The 21,072-nt window shown below is 36.0% G+C and overlaps 1 pseudogene; it reads left to right on the top strand.

Annotated features, from left to right (window-relative positions):
• Positions 1–14,686: 14,686 nt before the first annotated feature.
• On the top strand, positions 14,687–15,972 carry LOC114204759 (prohibitin-2 pseudogene; annotated as a pseudogene).
• The last annotated feature ends 5,100 nt before the right edge of the window (positions 15,973–21,072 follow it).

The following is a 21,072-nucleotide window of genomic DNA, read 5'->3' as shown; positions in this document are numbered from 1 at the left end:
TTAATATTTTAAAATTTCAGTACGTGAAACACAGACACAAGATACACAGGGGTGAAAAAATTAGAATGGGCTTGTGAAAGCCATCCCTCAGGGTAGTCAGCTGACAGAGTAATTTCTGATCACATAGATACAACCTTGTGTCATCTTTATTGCAAATATCTAGAAAGTTAATTAACATAAGAATGTTAATGTTTTATACACATAAATTGTGAAAGTAATGAAATTTTAACTACTTTTAGGATATAAAATTCGTATTTAGTTTTAGATCTTAATGCGAAACATGGAACAAACAGCTGTTTAAGTCTCCTTGTGATATATCCACATGCAGTAAGAGACAACCATCTATCAAAAGTTGCCTATTAAAAGAATTCCTCAATCTCAGTCTTTTGTGTGCCCTGGTATACTTATATTTCAGTGAAACACAGAATTAACACATACAACACACACACACACACAAATGAAATCTGCCAAGTAGGTATCAGCTATCTACTTTAAGGTAATGCTATGATTTCCCTCATCAACTATCATTTAGTTATCTGAAGTCAGTCTTCTAAAACTATTTGGTCAGAGTAGTACCTTGAAAAATAATGTTATCATCCAAGAATGCGTGTCTATGGAGAGGAGGATTCATTATGGCACTAGGATTGAGATTTCCTGAGATAATATCAGTTAACAGCTATTAATACAATTAAAATGACAAAGACTAAAGAAAATTAAGTTGAGCAGACATTTAACAGGTGTATGCATCTTGACAAAAGAAACAGAAGTGCTAAAAATTTAATTTTACTATTATTGAGGACCTACAAAGAAATGGTCTGTAATTTGCCAGGCAAGTCATAATACACTCATATAATAGTAATAGCAAGGTTGGTAAAATCTTATTTCTAGTAGAAAGTTGTAGGTCTCAACAACAAAGATACCAAACTTTTTTTTAATGTTACTTTTAGGAAAAATAGGATTTGGGACAATCAGAAATTCCACATCTTTGTATTTAGATCCATTTCCCAACACATTTCATCAGGAGACGATCACCTGTCTTAAAGGACAATTCCATAATGTCCGTGGTGTAAAGGAAAAGTAAATCATTGGATTTGGGGAATTTAAGTTTTATAGCTGAAGTGTCAATAACACTACCAGAGTTGAATAGATCCCAAGTGTCATATTGAAAAGTCAGTATAAATGACTAATTCTGTGTGGTGAGAAAGTCGATGGGCTTCTTATACCAACCTATCTAAAGAGAGAGGGGAACAGTCAACTCTAGAGGATTGCTTCATTGTACTAACTGGGGAAAAGGAACATCTGAAGATCTGACCACCAGAAACCTTGCAAGGAATAATACTGAGAGAAATTCAGCAGTATTAATCATTAATATCAGTGCCAATGGGTGGATTCCACGAATGAAACAAGGTTTGCAATTAGAAAAGGTCCTCAGGATACAATGGGTAATATAAATAATGTCAGATGTGGTAAATTACATTTAAAAGCACCGTCATTCCCATTTGAATCCCTACAGTGACTCAAGTCTGCTTATCACAGCCTCCTACCATCCCCTTGAAAATAAGAAACAGGGAAACCTCGTGATGGGCTAAACAAAAGAAATACAGATTTGTACTCTTGCTGACTGTAGATCATCCCTGGTTGACTCATGCTGTTTCTATTTTTATAGATAGTCATGATCAAACAGATATAGTAACTTCTCATTTAGGAATAAAACTACCACCACCAACACCAACATAGCAACAAAATCTTTTTTTGGGGGGGGGATTCTCTTTCCATCACTTTCATTAGAGAAGGATATTGAGGAGCACACATAAGAGAATATACCTGAACTTGTACCTTGATGGAAGACAAATGTTTGATACTTGTTCTGGGGCAGGTAAATAGGGCTTCCAAGGTCATGTTTCCTGATCCTCCACTTTGCTTCCTTTGAAGAAAGCCTTAGTGGCAGGTGAAGAACTGTTTGATTAACTGCCAAGTTAAGTCTGAGGGAGCATCCTCAGGAGTCCCTCTCTGGCAGGCTCTTCTAACTGGTCTTTCTCCTATTATGCTTGCAAATATTGGCTAATGTCCATTAATCACATGAATTGGAGACAATGGATTTTGGATAATTTTCTCCCTTTCTCATAAAGAGAATAAATCATTCCAGACAACCTGCACAAGCAATTCAGCTGAATTCTAACCTAGGGTGGACTTACTGCTATCAAGGGGGAAGTTTGGGTTGATGGTTCTTCTGAGCTGCCCAGCTTAATGGTTTTTCTGTTCACATTGTCAGCTTTTTCTTGCAGGGTGTGTTGTAATGGAGACTTAAGCTATAGAAGGAATGTGGGGAACTATTTCTGTTGGGAAAAAAAAGTTCAGCTTCCTTAACTTTCAGCATTAACTTTCCGCATAATTCTCCCCTTATGCTAGAATTTCTGGTTTGCCATTTGTAAAACTGAAATGAAAAGAGGAAGTATAATATTAGCAATCAGTTGCAACATTCAAAGAAAAGCACATGAATGGGGGCCTGAGTGGCTTAGTTGTTAAGTGTCTGCCTTCGGCTCAGGTCATGATCCTAGGGTCCTGGGATCCAGCCCTGCATCAAGCTCCCTGCTTGGCAGGAAGCCTGCTTCCCCCTCTCCCACTCCCCCTGCTTGTGTTCCTTCTCTCCCTGTGTCTCTCTCTGTCAAATAAATAAATAAAATCTTTAAAAAAAAAAAGAAAGAAAAGCACATGAAGCTTTTTTTTTTTTTTTTTTTTTTTTAAATCTACTAGCTGCTTTTCAATGCGTAAAGTCTAATGATCAACTACCACGAAGGAGCAATGAGGGCCTTGGAGTTCAGCTGTTTGCAAGTGAGGCAGTATCTGTGGTCAAATAAACACGGATATAAAGCCAGGGGCAGACAACCCTAGGCTTCCAGGAAGCATAATCCTGCAGTCATTTAATAGCAGTACAGGAAGAACGTGGTCTAATCAGATTTCTGTGTAACAACTTCAAGCATACAAAACTTAGAGCCTCAGCAAGCAGCCTCAATAGGATACTCTTTATCTCTACCCACTGGCATTTCAGAAACTATTTGAAAACCAACTCTTTAAATATAAGAACTACTTCTAAAATTATTGCCAAAAAAGTTATTAAAACATGTTTTCACTGAAAGAGCATTTTAGTTGTTTTTATGTCAAAAAGATATTTTAAATCAAACAGTTAAAGCAATACTTCAAAATGCTATCTTTCCATAATTAAACTTGAAGTACAATATTTATTACAAATAAAATCTAAGATTCCATTTTTGATATGGCAGCAAGAACTCTTGTCCCTAGCAGGTGTTACAGAAGAATCATACAACAACAAAGGGAAACAGTAGATGCTTGCATCAGAGTCTACTTTTAAAATATTTTCTTGCTATAAAATTGAAGAGTAGTTTATAGTCACAGTATTAATAACAAGAAAAAATACATTCATATATAGAATATATACTTCCCTCTAATTTTGCTATAAATGCTAGTGATCTATATTGTATTTAAAGTTCTGATAATAAGAAAAAGTCCAAAAAATAGCATAATTACCCACCTATTTTTTCCATGAAAATTGGATATGTGTATCATTTGACTAAAATTTTACTTTGTTTCTATTTATATTTTAGAAATAATAAAATATTGAACAACTATTCATGTAAGATAAAGCTCAAATTTAATATAGAAATAATAATGATATGTTCTGCATGGAGCACTGGGTGTTATATGCAAACAATGAAATGAATCATGGAACACTACATCAAAAACTAATGATGTAATAAATGGTGATTAACATAATGTAATAAAAAAAGAAATAATAATAATAATAAAGATGTACTGAATTTTCTAGGTAATATTTTCAGATTGTGGTCTGATCCAGATTTCTCCTAATATTAAGGAATTAACATTCCAAAGTATTAAGTAAATAGTTAAAACAGAAAAGTCTAAATAAAATTCAAGGGAATCCTCAGTATTTAGAAATAGGACAGAGAATCAGTCTCTCCAGTGTTTAATCTTGTACATACAAATTTAGAGGGTCCCCCCCCAACTGCCTAGAAAAAGAGAAAATACTCGAGCAGGAAAAAAGAAAATATAGAAGACAAAAGCCAAGTGAAGAATGCAGGCTAGGAAAATAAAATTCCAAAGAATAGAAAAGATATTTACCACAAGTGTTTTTTTTTTCTTTTTTTTTTAATGTTTTACACTAGAACATTTTTTATGAAAACAAATTTGATAAATAAGAATTCAAATAGGAGATGATAAACCGAATTAAAGAGAAACAGGGAACCAAAATGCATTAAGGAACAAAATCACAGTATTAAATAATATAGACTAGGTATAGCAAGGAATGAAATAGACATCATGGACAATTGAAAAGCAAATTATTAACAATGAGTAAGACTTGAATTGATCATAGCAAATATAAGCAATATAAAGAGATTAATGTAGGTCAGAAAAGATAGTGGATAAAGAAAGATCCTTAAAATGAAAGAAATAAATCTGTAAATTGACAGACCACACAGAGTTCCAGGCAAATTCAGTACAAAGTGCTCAAAACTAAGACTTCTGATAGAATTATAGAATTATAGAAAAGAGAAAATTCCATATATTCAAGCAGACAAAGCGTATCGCCTATAATATCTCTGCATCTATAGCACTTGTAAATTCTTCTGGGGTAAAAACTAAACTACATTTAACCAAACAATCCTATTTATTAATAAATACATCAAAATAAACATACAGAATGAAGAAGCCATTTTAAATATACAGTGGTGAACACCAAATCCATTTAAATATAATACTTCTATTAAATAATGGTGTGAGTTATGGTTATATAACATACTATAACTATTAGAAGCCTGACTGCATAAAAACTTAATAAATCAAGAAGTGTAGCAATGGAAGAGAATGTCAGAGTGCAAATTACTCTTACTTTCAAGCAGTGAGTTAATCAATGATGCCTGAATTTTTTTAAAGTTTGAAAACTATATTAAGCTATAATCTCTATTTTATTTCATAATCTCACTTTAATATTAGAGAGCTTTTTAATGCTCAATTTTTGTGAAGATGTATAAGGAGATGAGAAGTTACTGAAATTTCATTCCTGTATTGCTTTTATTTAAAGAATACCATGCGACCTTTTATTTAAATAGCACATACAAAAATCCATTTTTAGATAGAATGATAGATCTCTATTGTCTCTGATCTATAACGGTTATCTAATAGTAATGAAAATTATTTCTGTGCATTAGAATCTGGAGTGGTTTTCTTCAAGTTTATGTAGTTTTTGCTAATAGCTTGAATACGTAATGAAGAGATAATACCAACACTTTATTTTAAACTATTTTTGACTCATTTGATGAACCCAATTTCAACAGTACCAAAAATTTTGTATATGTAGATAGTTCCCTAAATTGAGCATTTCCATATTTTTTTTCAAATTCCTACTATGTGGTTATTTAAATACCACTTTCAAGGCACAGAGTGTTGAAAGTAAATATCATTTCTAAAATGTTTCATTTGGGAAAGTTGCAAAATAAACAGGAAGTGTTTTGACTGGCATGACATAAAAGATGAAATATGGCCTAGAAACTAAACTCCTCTTGTTCGCTCTTCTATGCTTTCTCAAAAATTAGCAAGCGCCTTTGAAAAGAATGGGATAGCTTGTGCTTTACAAAATTTGTTAATTTGTTATGTTTCAATTTCACACAAAAACTATTGGAGCTTCTAAATGAGACTATTCATCACCATCACTCCTACCTCTGCTATCTCTAATAGGCCAAATTTTATAATTTAAATATAATTAAAAATAATTCAGAATAGTGCATGTTTCACCATTTTCTTTGATCCAAAGAAAAATAGAATGAAACCCCTCAAATTTATGGCTACTTTGGGTCTCAGAACATAATTAACATCTAAAAGAATAAATTGTCATGTGATTATTTTCTCATTTTCAATATTTCACCCTTCTAAACAAGCTTAATTACTTAATTTGTAGCATTTAGTTCCTACTCTATATGCTATCTGTTAGATGTGCAGGTTTAAGAGGTTAGGACTTTAGTTTTGTGAATTCAGGGTGAAGTCTGTGCCCTGGTGTACACTCTGATTTGTTACAGGAGATAGCATATTTTATGTAAAGAATATAGGCTCTGTAGTCTGATGAGCTGCTTTAAATCTCAGCTATGTCCCTTACAAATACTATGAGTTTCAGCAAATTATTTAATATTACTGAACTTTAGTTTATGCCTATGTAAATAAAAATATTTCATTGCATGTATGCTATAAAGATTAAGCGATATAAAACTTTTTCACATTTAACATACTATCTATTGTAAATGCCCCCATTTCACTATACCACAACAAATGCAGCTAATTAAGCTATGACACAATGCTTTCTAATCACTTAATTTTTATACTTGAACTCTTAATTATTTAGCCAAAATATTTAGTGTATGTATTTACTTATATATGTAAAAAAAAGTTATCCAAATTCGTTAAGTTATTCTAAAGTCATTTTCATATTCAATGTCCAACTCTCCTGAATTGAATTTAGTTGGCATGGTCAACATGCATTCCCCCCCACACATACACACACATTTTCTGTGATAAGGCACATTGGAAAAGCAACATTTCAAATTGCTCCTATACTGTTTAAAATTTCCTTCCACGAGTGACCCCCTTTCCATAATCTTTTTTAAAGCAAATTTAGATTTAGAAAAGAGTTACAAAAGTAGTACTGAGCATTTCCATGTAACTTCACCCAGCCCCTCCCCATGTTATCACAGATGGAACATCCATGGAAGTATACATCATGGAAGTATAATCCTCAAAACTTAGAAATTAATATTGGTAGAATATTATAAACTAAACTGCAGACTTCACTGAATCTCAACGGTTCTTCCATGATTGTTACTCTTCTGTTTCAGATCAAATCTAGAACTCATACTGCACTGAGTTGCCATTGTCACTGTAGTCCCTTCTATTTGTTACCGTTCCTTGTGTTTCATGCCTTTGACACTTTTGAAGAGTACAGGTTGAGTATTTTGTATTTGTTTGATCTTTTCTCATGACAGAAGTTATTAATTATTGGGAAGGACGCTGTATTCATTTTCTATTTTGTCACATTACTACAAACCTAATGACCCAAAACAACAAAAATTCATCATCTCACTGTTCTATAGGTCAGAAATTCAAGTTGGCTTGGCTGGTTTTCTCTGCTCCAGATTTCACAGGCTGATGTAAAGATGTTGGCAAAGCTGCCTCCTTACTTGAAGTTTTGGCAAAGAGTCTACTTCTATCCTCATTTAGGTTGTTTTATGAATTTAGTTCCCATTTCTTTGCTGGCTCTCAGCCGGGGTTGATTTCAGCTTCTAGAGGGTGTCTACATTCCTTTGTTGCCCTACTTCATCTTTAAACCAGCAAGGGGAGATCACATCCTTCTGATTTTTCAAGTCTGTCTGAAGATATACTGAAGAGCTGACCTAACTTTTAAAAATAAGGTTTTAACTAGGAGACTAAATAAAATGTACTGTTAAGCAACCCTGTAGACTAGTTGGTAAAACAGTTTCTCACGGGAGTGTGGGTTAGCAATTCTGAAACTATTTTATATTACCCTAGGGTTGAACCAACAAGTAAATAAATGATTATAGATAATGAGAGCCAGGTGCCTTCCAGTTGTATAAAAACAGTGACACCATTAGCAATAGGCAATACCTGGGACCAAATCTTAGTTTCTAAATACAATTTAGGTCTATAAGTTTTAATGATTATTTTACTATAATTTATCAGTGGAAGTGTTTCAGGCAGCAACTCTACTCCTTTTTCAAATGATCTTTAAGTTATTTGACATTTAAATGTCAAATTCAACATTTACAGTAATACAATACATATATTCAGTTGATGTGGAAATAAATCTCTATGACTAAGCGCCTGCACGCACAATAATAGAAAATACGTTGCAACTGCTTTCTGGTCAATGATTGTAAAACACCATCAATTGTATATTGACCTCTGAAATCAGGATGCATCAATGATAACTAAAAATGTGTAACTTAGAATGAATGAAATACTGTAAATATAAAATGCCTGAGATATATTGGTCAATTAAGTCAATTAAGTCTAGCTGGGTCACAAATTTAACCTTGATTCCCTATACCAGCTCAAAGACTGAAAAATCTTAATTTACATTTAAATTAACCTTCCAGTGCAACTCCTTTACCTCTCTACCCACTGCTGACAAAAACCATTATTATAAAAAACTGTTAGCCAGCATATGTGCATCCAAAGAAACCCTTTTCCCAACTGAAACATTAAAAAAAAAAAGTAAAGAAATGCATTTCAGGGTAGACTAAAATAGAATTGTATGAATTGGTAATTCACTCTGGTAAGGTTACACATATGCACATACCCACACATGTGCATGTGCATACACATGTATAACTGGTAGACCTGACAGTTACATCAGCTTTAATATATTTGAAGATGTCATCAGAAAAGATACTCAGAAAATTAAGCCTTTACATCAATTTAACCTAGATTCTAATTGTGTCCATTAATTTAAAATATTTCTACTTGAAAATCACTATAAATATCTCTATGAAATTGTTTTAGAATGCAAACACATATACTTTTACTTTTATTCATGTGTTATAAAGTTTTCAACATGGACTTCTTTGGGGTCCAATTCATTGATTTTAGTACATAATCTCACATTGGATGAGAAGTTAATTAATAAGTTTGTGCCATATTTCCTCCACAAATAAATCCTGAGAATGATTCAAAATGGTAATTCATAATCTTATACAAAAGCACACAATAATTTCAACTAGAATTAAACCTTGCCACATATGTTTCCTTTCCATTATCAACAAATGACTACTGGACGAACAAATAATTACTTGGCAGTAATTCTGATTCTAGGAAAAAACCATTTGAAAACATTTTAATAACTATATAATTAATGCAAAAATGAGGTCTTCTGCTTCTGCACACACTTCTGATTTTATACAGTTTAATTACTGATCTGCTTCTACCACTGTTCCTCTTTTACATCATAGGTACTTGCTTAAAATCATTTGCTATTCCTTTCCCTGGAAGAAGGTATCCCTAAAAGTAAAATAGTTCATCTTTGAGTAGCAAATAAGCTTCAGAGGTGTTTGCAACTGATAAAATATTGCTAGCATCTTTATAAGTTTATACATAGTTTATAACCAAGATAGGAAAGCTAGACAATTTTTATCCAGAGAATGGCAATACAACACAGAACGAACATGTACTTTGGCAATAAAAGCTGCTGGTTATATTATCATAGGTGACTTTCTAGCTTGTGATCTTCATCATGTTATCTAACATTTCCCTTAGTTTCCTGATTTATAAAACAGGAAAAATAGTGATACTTCATAACATTGTTGGGATCATTATATTCATGCATATGAAATTCCTGATGTAACAGCGCCCAATAAGTGATATTACACGCATTCAAATGATTCATAATCCATATATACAAGTTTTTCTTTTCACCTTTATTTTCACACTTTATATATTTCACCTTTATATTCTTTTCACCTTTTATATATATATAAATATATAAAATATATTTCAATGAAAGATTAAAACATATTGACTTATTTGTGAATTACTTGTATACATACTATGGGCTTCCATTGAATTATATTTCATTCTAATATTTAACTTTTCAGACATAATCTATAGCACCAGTGAATATCAGAGCTCCTCAGTGACAAGGACATTCTTCACACTTTAATGCTCTTGTCCACCGTGGCACCACAGTCTTTCTAACAAAAATCCTAAAGAGCTTAAAATAATTCTAACAAAAACCAAAGCCAAAACAACAAAAAACACTTGGAAGTGTTACAACCAGTTTAGGTAAGCAGCATTCCATGGAGGGCTTTTTCTTGTTTGGGTGCATAATATACAATTCAAATATAGGACCTTGCTTATAGAAAGTGATTAAATTTTATCAAATTTAATAAATATGCACATAAACCTAACTACTCACATAAAAATCATTCTCTTTTTCTTTCATCCTACACCATCTCATTCTGTTCACATTTTCTAGTCATGTGCATAGATTATTCCTATTTTTTTTTTGTGAAAGGTCAACAGAGAATCATTTGGTTAGTGGAATTACAGACCATTTTTCTACACACTTGTCTCTAAATCTATTAATATTTTGAAAATAAAATGCTGAAACTAAAAAAATTTTTAAGTGAGAGAAGACATTTTAAAGGTATTTGTATCAGTATATATATACTTATATGTATACTTATATACACACACACACACTTATATCAGTACATATACTTATATATACACGTACACACTTATATATATGTTAACACGTACATAAGAAACTATAGGGTTGCCCCGATGGCTCAGTCAGTTAAGTGTCAAACTCTTGATTTTAGCTCAGAGTTGTAAGATGGAGCCCCACCTCGGACTCCATGATCAGCCAGGGAGTCTGCTGGAGATTCTCTCTCTCCCTTTGTCCCTCCCCTTCTCACTGTCTCACTCTTTAAAATAAATAAATAAAATCTTAAAAAACTATAATGTAATAGGTTTCAAAACAAACGACGAATTTAATCTTGCTTGTCCAAAATGTTTTGAATTATTGAAAAGACAAATTTCATTCAAGAAAACAGGTCAAGCAAAATTTACTTTCTGTCAGCAAAAAGTCAGTTTGGTGAACAGTCAGTAAATCCTTAACGGGCACAGAAGGAGAGAACTACTTCTGTTAAGTGAAAGAGCCTAAGCATCTAAACATCAGAGCCAGGAGCAAAGGCTACAAGGCCCACATTTGGAAAAACAAAACATCCACCTATTTTGCTGCACAGCAAAAAGACACTAAAGCCTTTCTGCCATAGAAATACCCCTGAAAACTGAGGAGATACAAAGCCAAACAAATCCTCACATTTAATCTGTGATTTCATTTGACACATTATGTGATGAAATGTTACAACTAGAAGGATGTTCGAGAGCCTGTCATCCAACCCCCTTAATTCACAATAAAATGTCCATTGGATTTGGAGTCCAAATACCTGAGTTAATTTCCTTGTCAGTATTTAATGATTGAGTTTCCCTAATATGCCGTTTAAACTCTAAGCCTCCTCTCCACATCCACAAAACAAGGATAATGATATCTGTTACACATTCGTAATGGTAATTATATTAGTTTCCTAATACTGCTGTAAAAAAAAAATCATCACAAACCTGATGAATTAAAACAACATGAATTCATTATCTTACAATTCCGGAGGCCAGAAATCTGAAAAGGTCACACTGGGCTAAAAATCAAGGTATTGGCAGGCCCGAATTCCTTTTGGAGGCCCAAGGGTAAATGTTACCTTACCTTTTCCAGCTTTAGAGGCTGCCTGAAGTTCTTGGCTCCTGGTGAACTTCTTCCCACTCTGACATCGACTCTCCTGCCTTTCCCACTCTCCTTCTCTTATAAAGACCCATTTAAAACATTGGGCACCCTTGGATAAACCAAGATACCCTCACTACCTCAGGGCCAGCTGATTAACAACCTTAAGTCTGTGAGTAGCCTTAATTCCTCTTTCCCTTTAAAAACATATTCACAGGTTCTAGGGATTTGGATGTGGATGTTTAGGGTGGGGAGTGCATTATTTTGCCTACCATTACAACTACTCAAGCAATACATCATAAAGCGCTTTATAGACATAAACAAATTCTGTTAGAAGAATTAAGGAAACAATGGTCAGAGTCTCATTGTTAGTCAGAAGCAGAGCTCACCTTGGCCTCAGGTCTCCTACGTACCTGACCAGAATGTTATACACCACAACATGAGGGACCTGGCAGGAAGCATATACAGGCAAGACCAAAAACTTGGTTTAGATTCAGTAATAGATATTCTGAAGGCATAGCTGCTGGTTTCAAGATGAATTCTGACATCAAACTGCCTAGATTGACTAGTTCCATAATTATTAATTCTGAGAACTTTAGCAAGTTTCTCAACGTCTCTGAACCATATGTAAAATAAGTATAGTAGTACTTACCTCAGAGGTTTATTGAAAAAGTTAAATGAGAAAATTCATGTGAAGTGCTTAGAAAATTGACGCACACAGAGCAAGTACTCAATAGAAGTTAATTATCTTTAATGCCCTAGATCAATACATCCACCTCCCAGTCACAAAATAGTTACACTAAGCACCCTGGAATATAAAAATTTAATTTAGACTCATGCTATGGTCTTAAGAAGTTTATAGTCCAATAGTGAAATAAGTTAAATATATTTGTTTAGCTAATTAAGGTATTTTCATATGTAAAGTAGCCTTCTTCACACTTCTCTAACACATTTTAATCTACAAAGTGGCAGAAGCTGCCAAGTCACAGGGAAAACCTATAAAAGCTCATTGCTGAGCATGACCAAATCCAAAAGCTTCTGACCGACAGAATGAAAATTAAATTACCAGATCAAGAAAAACATCAACTGCTAAAAATTAGATCTATGGAAATTATGTAAGATATTTTAAAATATAAATATATTTCTATATATATGAGTTTGTGTATATGCATGTATATACACACTCATTTTATACACACACACACACACAAAACCAAGGTTAATTTACACAGATTCAAGAGCTGTCATATTTTTAGAAATTGATCTGTGAATGAGCTTGATGCTCAATGGGGAATTATTTAAGATAAACTTGTAGACTTTATCAAGGGTATAAACTGGATAATGAGTTTTTAGTGAAATTCTTTAAGAAAACTCTGATGAAAGATTCTGAAGGGCAAGGGCACAACAGGATCTTAAAGTGAGTCAATGACCTAGTGGTCATAATGGATGAGCTAAGAATGTGATATTTTATACAGTTAGAAGGACTTGATTCCCAAAAGTCAAGAAAACTTATATAGTAATGCCAAATATATCTCCATTGAATGAGTTATCCTATTCTGTAACATCAATAGTTACCCCATTCCCATCAAAGTAGATATCATGTTCTTGGATGAAGCTCAATATCTTAGTGTTCCACAAATTCAATTTAATTCCAAACAAAATCACAATAAGAAGTTTTAAGTACCTGAAAAAGCTGATTCTCAAGTTAAGCTAGAAGAAAATGTGCCTGAAAATATAAAATTATTTTCTAAAAAATATAAACAGGAGATTTGATCCATAAAATGTTATAAAATATATTAACTAAAATATTGTGGAAACTGCCAGTTTTTATTTCCACATATAAGAAGCTTTAAAATCACCACTCTAACCTCACAACAAAAAAGCTGAACAGACTGAAAAAACAGCTCTTCTTGGATCCATAGAAGAAGGGAGGACACACAGCACACTTCTGCCCCCAAGACTGGAGAGACAGAGAGTTGAAGGTATGAGTCATGACTTCCTGAAGCAGAGACTTATTAGCAGAAATTGCCAGGGGAACCACTGCTGGAGTAAGAAAACCTGAACTATAATTGACAAATTGCTGGAGGCTGAGTGCTGACAACTCTGAGAGTTAAAAATTCCAATGGGCCTCCACAATATTGTGGGATTTACCTAGAGATCTTGATCAGATTCCCATAGTAAATATCAGAGAAAAAATATTCCTTCTTGCTTCCTGAAGGGAAGTGTCCAACTTCAACTGGCTCTAGTATTCCACCTGGAAAAGGGAAAATACTTAAATCCAGCCCAACTAAGGGGAGAGAAAAAACTCAGAAATACTTCTGAAGTTCACAGTCCAGAGGCATGGGCTCACTAAAAGACTGAGTCTTAATTATACAAATACAAAACACTTCCCCTTTCCCACACCTCACTGTTACAAATTAAGAACTAGTTACAGTAATTCCTTTACTTGGTATACCATGTGCAGCCATCAGGAACAAATAACAAGGCATATCAAAATGCAAAAAACAAACAAACAAACAAACAAAAAAAACCCCACAATTGGAGGAGGCAAAGCAAGTATCAGAACCAGACATGGCAGGAATGTTGAAACCAGCAGACTGGGAATTTAAAACAACTATGATTAATATGCTTAGTGGTCTAATGGATAAAGAAGACAATGCAAAAGAACAAATAGATAATATAAACAGAGAGAAGGAAATCCTAAGAATGAAAATAAATACTAGACAAAAACACTATAAAAGAAAAGAATACTTTGGATGGGCTTATTAAGTAAACTGAACAAGGCTGAGGAAATAATCTTTGAGCTAGAATATATATCAATAGAATCCTCAAAAACTGGAAAGCAAAAAGAACAAAGATTGAAAAAAAAAAGAACAGAATGTTTAAAAACTATGGGACAACTACAAAAGGTGGAACATATGTGTAATGGGAATAGCAGGAGGAGGAAAAAGAGAAAAAAATAAATATTTGAGACAATAATGATTGAGAATTTCCTCAAATTAATGTCAGATACTAAACCACAGATCCAGGAAGCTCTGAGGACACCAAGCAGGATAAATGAAACCACAACAGCAGCAATAACAACAACTCACCTAGGCATATCATTTTTAAACTGTAGAAAATCAAAGGTAAAATACTGGAAAAAGTTAGAAGAAAAAACACCTTACTTATAAAAGGACAGATAAGAATTATATCTGACTTCCTCTCAGAAGTCATGGTATCAAGAATAGAGTGGAGCCTTTCTCCCGCGAGCCCCGTGGCCCCGGACCCTCGTGTGAAGGGTGCGATCTCTGAACTGGAGTGGGGTTAAGGTGGGCCGGCACCCGCTTCTGACCACTGGTGCCGCCTGCCTCAGGATCGGACATGGCCCAGAACTTGAAGGACTTAGCGGGACGGCTGCCCTCCGGGCCCCGGGGCACGGGCACGGCACTGAAGCTGCTGCTGGGGGCCGGCGCCATGGCGTATGGTGTCCGCGAATCCGTGTTCACCGTGGAAGGCGGGCACAGAGCCGTTTTCTTTAATCGGATCGGTGGCGTGCAGCAAGACACCATACTGGCCGAAGGCCTTCACTTCAGGATCCCCTGGTTCCAGTACCCCATCATCTATGACCTTCGGGCCAGACCCCGAAAAATTTCCTCCCCCACAGGCTCCAAAGACCTGCAGATGGTGAACATCTCCCTGCGAGTGCTGTCTCGACCCAATGCCATGGAGCTTCCCAGCATGTATCAGCGCCTAAGGCTATATACTACGAGGAGCGAGTGCTCCCGTCCATTGTCAACGAGGTGCTGAAGAGTGTGGTGGCCAAGTTCAGTGCCTCACAGCTGATCACCCAGCGGGCCCAGGTATCCTTGTTGATCCAGCGGGAGCTGACAGAGAGGGCCAAGGACTTCAGCCTCATTCTGGATGATGTGGCCATCACAGAGCTCAGCTTTAGCCGAGAATACACAGCTGCTGCGGAAGCCAAACTAGTGGCTCAGCAGGAAGCCCAGCAAGCCCAGTTTTTGGTGGAAAAAGCAAAGCAGGAACAGGGGCAGAAGACTGTGCAGGCCGAGGGTGAGGCTGAGGCCGCCAAAATGCTTGGAGAAGCCCTGAGCAAGAACCCTGGCTATATCAAACTGCGCAAGATCCGGGCAGCCCAGAACATCTCCAAGACGATTGCCACATCACAGAACCGTATCTATCTCACTGCGGACAACCTCGTCCTGAACCTACAGGATGAAAGTTTCACCCGGGGCAGTGACAGCCTCATCAAGGGTAAGAAATGAGCCTGGTGACTGGGAACTCCACTCCCAGAGAAGAAGTGGATCTGTTCCTCCCCTGGGTTTTGAGGAGCCAGCTTGGGGTCCAGCGCACCCCCATCCCACCCCCAGTATCATGTGATGGTCCTTCCCGTATCTGTCCTCCCAACCCTTCTTGGATGAACAAAGCCTGACAGGTTTTCTGGGGAATGATTTTGCTCCTCCCTGTGTCGGCCAGAGGTGTTGGGACAGTGTGATTTCAGAGTGATTGCCTACAGTGTTGGTTCCTCCCTTCAGGTCGGGAGGCGATAACCACCATCCCAGGAATTCTCAATAAATTTTTATTACTTAAAAAAAAAAAAAGAAGAGTGGAATGAAATACTAAAAATGTTGCGAGAGAAAAATCCACCAACCTAGAATTCTGTTCCCTGTACAATTATCCTTCAAAAGTGAAGAAATTAACACCTTCTCAGATAAACAAAACTTGAGGAAACTTATTGCTGATAAACCTGCCTCAAAAAAAATGATAAAAGAAGTTCTTTAGAGGCAAGGTAAATAATACAGGTCAGAAACTCTGATGTACATAGAAAAAGCAAGAGCAGCAAAGATGGAATAAATAAAGGTAAAATAAACATTTTTATTTTCCTTATTCTTAATTAATCTAATAGTAGTTTGATCAAAATAATAGCAAGATAACAATAAGTGAAATGAATGACAGCAATCATACAAGGAATGGAAAAAGGAATTAGAATTATTTTGTTATTAAAAAGTATTCACATTACTTGGGAAATGATATAATTTGAAAAAGAACTTGGATTAGATGTAAATGAATATTGAAAGCTCTTGAGCAACCACTCAAAAAAAGAAAACACAGATTAATTGATATGCTAAGTGCTACAAATTTGTTAAATTAACACTTGTTGAGTGGTGCATGGGGTTCCACTTTGGCTTTGTTTAGCAAACACTGCTATCAGAATGTCCAAAATCCAGAATACTTACAACACCAAATGCTGACAAGGATGTGAAGCTACGTGAACTCTCACTCATTACTGGTGGGAATGCAAAATGATACAGCCATTTTTATTTTTTTTAAGTACAATCCACACCCAGAGTGAAGCCCAATATGGGGCTTGAACTCATGACCCTGAGACCAAGACCTGAGATCAAGAGTTGGATGCTTAACCAACTGAGCCACACAGGCCATACAGCCATTTTTTAAAGACAGTTTGGTGGTTTCTTACAAAACTAAACATACTGTTACCATATGACCAAACAATCATGCTCCCTGGTATTTACACAAAGGAGTTGAAAAATTATGTCTACGTAAAATTCTGCACATGAGTGTTTAGCAGCCTTATTCATAAATGCCAAAACTTGGAAGCAACTAATATGTCCTTCTGTGGGTGAATGGATTAATAAACTGTGGTACATCCAGACAATAGAATATTATTCAGCACTAAAAAGGAATGAGGTGTTAAGCCATAAAAAGACATAGATTTTTTTAAGATATGAAGGATTCTTAAATGCATTTTACTAAGTGAAACAAGCCAATCTGAAAAGGCTACATACTTATTATTTCAAATACATGACATATTGGAGAAGGCAAAACTATGGAGACAATAAAAGGATCAGTGGTTGGTAGGCATGAGCCAGGGAGAGATGAATAGGCGAGCACAGAGGATTTTTAGGGCACTGAAGATACTCTATGATATTATAATGATGGATGTATACCATGATACATTATATGAACCCACAAAATATAAAACACCAAGAGTGATCTCTAAGATAAACTGTAGACTTTGGGTGACTATGATGGATCAATGTCAGTTCATCCTTTTGGTAAAACTGTACAATTCTTATGTGTGATATTGAAAATGGGGGAAGCTATACATGTATAAGGGCAGGAGGTATATGGGAAATCTATTACCTTTCTCTCAATTTTGCTATAAATCTGAAACTGCTCCTAAAAATTTGTGTTTATACCAAAAAATAATTGTGGTGTTGGTACAGGATTAATACACAGCTCAATCACTGAAATAGAAATCAGAAACAGTAATGCAATTTTCAACTGATATGCACTGGTATATTGCAGTTTACGTCCTGCTCAGGGTGCCCCAGTATCTAATTCCAATCCCAGCCCTTTTCAGGAACCCTGGAAGAACTTCCACAATCTAGGATCCAGTAGCAGTAGGCATAATTCCTAGCAAAACAGGTTTCTAGGAACTTCTTCAGCACAAAAGTCAGTGTCAATTCTGGTTGATCAGTGCATGTGTCAGTCTGGTTATTAAACATGTTGAATATCACTTTATATATTTATATGTATAAATATTTGGTAAGATTAGAGTATGGGAAAACTAAGAAGATGACATTTTATACAGTTATAAGAACTTGATTCCCAAAAGTAAGACATCAATTTTTATGTATAGTGTTTTCAGTATACATATATATATATATATATATATATATATATATATATATATATAATCTACATATAGAGAAAATGTTATGGACTACATATTTGCATCTCCACAAACTCATGTTGAAACCCAAATTCTCAATGTGATGGAATGTGGAGATGGGGCCTTTGGGTGGTAATTAGGTAATGAGAATGGAGCCCTCACAATGGAATTAGTGCCCTTCTAAGAAGAGACAGGACAGGGGTGCCTGGGTGACTCAGTTGGTTGAGTGTTTGACTCTTGGTTTTGGCTCAGGTCATGACCTCATGGGTCTTGGAGTCAAGCCCTGCAGTGGGGGGGAGGGTCCAAGCTCAGCAGGGAGTCTACTTGAAGATTCTCTCCCTCTGCCCCTCCCCCGACTCATGCACACTCTCTCTCCCTTCCTCCCACCCTCTCTCTGTCTCTGTCTCTCTTTCTTCTCTCTGTCTCGCTCCTTTCTTCCCTCTTCCCCCCACCATATGAGGATACAGAGGGAGAGTCTACAAGCCAGAAAACAGGTTCTTCCCAGACACCTTGATCTTGGATCTCCCAGCCTCCAAAACTGTGAGAAATAAATGTTTGTTGTTGAGGCCATTCAGTCTATGAAATTTTTGTTATAGCAGGCCATACTGGTTATGCCAGAAACTGGCACTGAGGAGTAGGGTGCTGCTTTTACAAATGCCTGAAAATGGGAAGTGGGTTTGCAACTGGGTAATGGGTAGAGGTTGGAAGAGTTTTGAATTTCATGCTAGAAGCAGCCAGTATTGCTATGAAAGGAATTTTGAAGGTGAGTCTGGTGAGAGCTAAGAAAGAAAAGAGAACCGCAGGGAAAGTTTCCATCTTTCTAAAGAATATATAAATACTCCTGTGCAAAATGTTGGCTGAAATATGGACATTAAGATCAATTCTAATGAGATCTCAGATAGAAATGGGGAACATGTTTAATAGACAATAGAGAAAAGCCAATCCTTGTTACAAAAGTGGCAAAGAACTTAGCCAAATTGTGTTCCTGTTCTAATATTTTGTGGAAGTTAAAACTTATGAAAGATGCAACTGGATATTTAGTTGAGGAGATTTCTAAGCAAAGTATGGAAGAAGTGGCTTAGTTCCTCCTGACTGCTTATAGTAAAATGCACAAGAAAAGAGAAATGAATTGAAGAAGAAATTGTTAAGCAAAAAATTCTCAGCCTATCCATATTGCCAAAAAAAATACAAAACAAAAACAAAAAACAGAAACAATGAGGAGTTTGTTCTGAAGGAGGAGATTAGTACACTGTGAACCATAAACTTAATCTGCTACCCCCAAAAGAAAACCCTGGTTTGAAATGAAGCAGGAGATGGGAGAAATGAAAGAAGGCTGTCAGATTTCTTGGATTTTACAGGATTGGTCCATTGAGGTATTGGGCCATGAACATGCTCTATTCTTCAAGACAAGGGAAGAATGACCCCAACAGGGATTTAGAGATCACAAGGGCTCTTTCCCAGGTTTTAAGGGTGAAAGGCATCACCTCAGTTTCAACAGGCCAGGCAACAGCCACCCAGAGCTTCGAGGCAACTTTGCAGGACCTGGCAGCCGTGATGCTTTCCAATAGTTGTGGAAGGAGTAACCACCGCCTCAGTGGGTTTACAAGGCAGAGCATCTAGCCAATGAGGATTATTCTCAAATCTTAAAGTCTAATGGACTTTGCTTTGCTAGGTTTAGGACCAACTTGGGATCCATCACCACTTTCTTCTTTCCTATTTCTCCCTTTTGGAATGGGAAAAGCTATTCTTTGCCTATCCCATGACTGTATTTTGGAAGTACATAACTTGTTTCATTTCACAGTACACAAACTAGAGAGGAATTTTGCCTCAGGATGACTAGTACCTCAAGTCTCACCCATATCTGATTTAGATGGTATTTAGATGAGACTTTGGACTTTAGCTTTTAGAACTGATGCTAGAGGAGTTAAGACATTTGAGGGTATTGGGATGAAATAAATGCATTCGTCATGAGGGAAAGACATGAATTTTGGGTGTCCAAGGGTAGAATGTTGTGGACTGCATGTTTGTACCCCACCTCAAATTCATATGTTGAAACCCTAATTCCCAATATGATGGTATTTGGAGATGGGGCCTTTGGGAGGTAATTAGGTCATGAGGTTGGGGCCCACCTGATGGGATTAGTTCTCGTGTATGAGAGACATCAGTGTTTCCTCTCTCTCTCTCTTCTGCCTCCCTCCCTTTCTTCCTTCCTCTCCAAACCCCCCAAACCCCTGCCAATGAGGATACAGCAAGAAGGCAGCTGTCTACAAGCCAGGAGCCCAACCTCACCAGACACCAGGTCTTCCAACACTTTGATCCTGGATTTCCCACCTTCCAGGACTGTGAGAAATAAATGTTTGTTGTTTAAACCACCTAGTCTATGGTATTATTTTATAGCAGTCCAAAATGACAAAGACAGAAAGTAATACCATTTCCTTTCCAATTCTGAGGGGTTGTATAAAGTCAAAGATTTGAATTGTTACAGTTAATATAAATTGGGTCACTCAACACAGATTCCAATCCCTTTCTCTTTTTCTCTTTTTCTTACCTACTCCCATGGCTGGAAAACTAAAATACGAAATTTACCTGTGCTTCTAGGTGGGGCAGTACGACAGAAATATAAAAGTACACAAGTGTCGTATTTTCTCATTCCATCCTTATCACCTGGAATATGTGTTATATTTGTAATGTAGCAGTTGTCACTAGGGACAATGGACAAAAAGAAAGAAAGCCTTTGGTTCCTTTATGAAAGTTTTGGATTGCTATAATGTCCCTGGACTACCCACTTCTAGACTATTCTCATGCAAGAAAATTAAACCTTTTATTTGCCTAAGCCTCTATAGTAGAGCTTTCTGTAACCCATTAAAAAAATTCTATCCTAACTGATATATAAGACCCAGGAAAAATTTTACTTCTACTCTAACCCCTTCTCCAGTGGCCTTAATGGAGTCTTCTATATGTAATTAAAGTATGGCTACCTTTCTTCCTTTGTATTTTG

Source organism: Eumetopias jubatus, unplaced genomic scaffold, assembly GCF_037043125.1.
Source record: "Eumetopias jubatus isolate StellerSeaLion01/CBP00866 unplaced genomic scaffold, mEumJub1_p1.0 scaffold_7, whole genome shotgun sequence".
In the NCBI taxonomy this organism is placed as follows: domain Eukaryota; kingdom Metazoa; phylum Chordata; class Mammalia; order Carnivora; family Otariidae; genus Eumetopias; species Eumetopias jubatus.
Note: the sequence above shows the minus strand (reverse complement) of the source record. Positions and strands in the feature narration are given on the sequence as shown.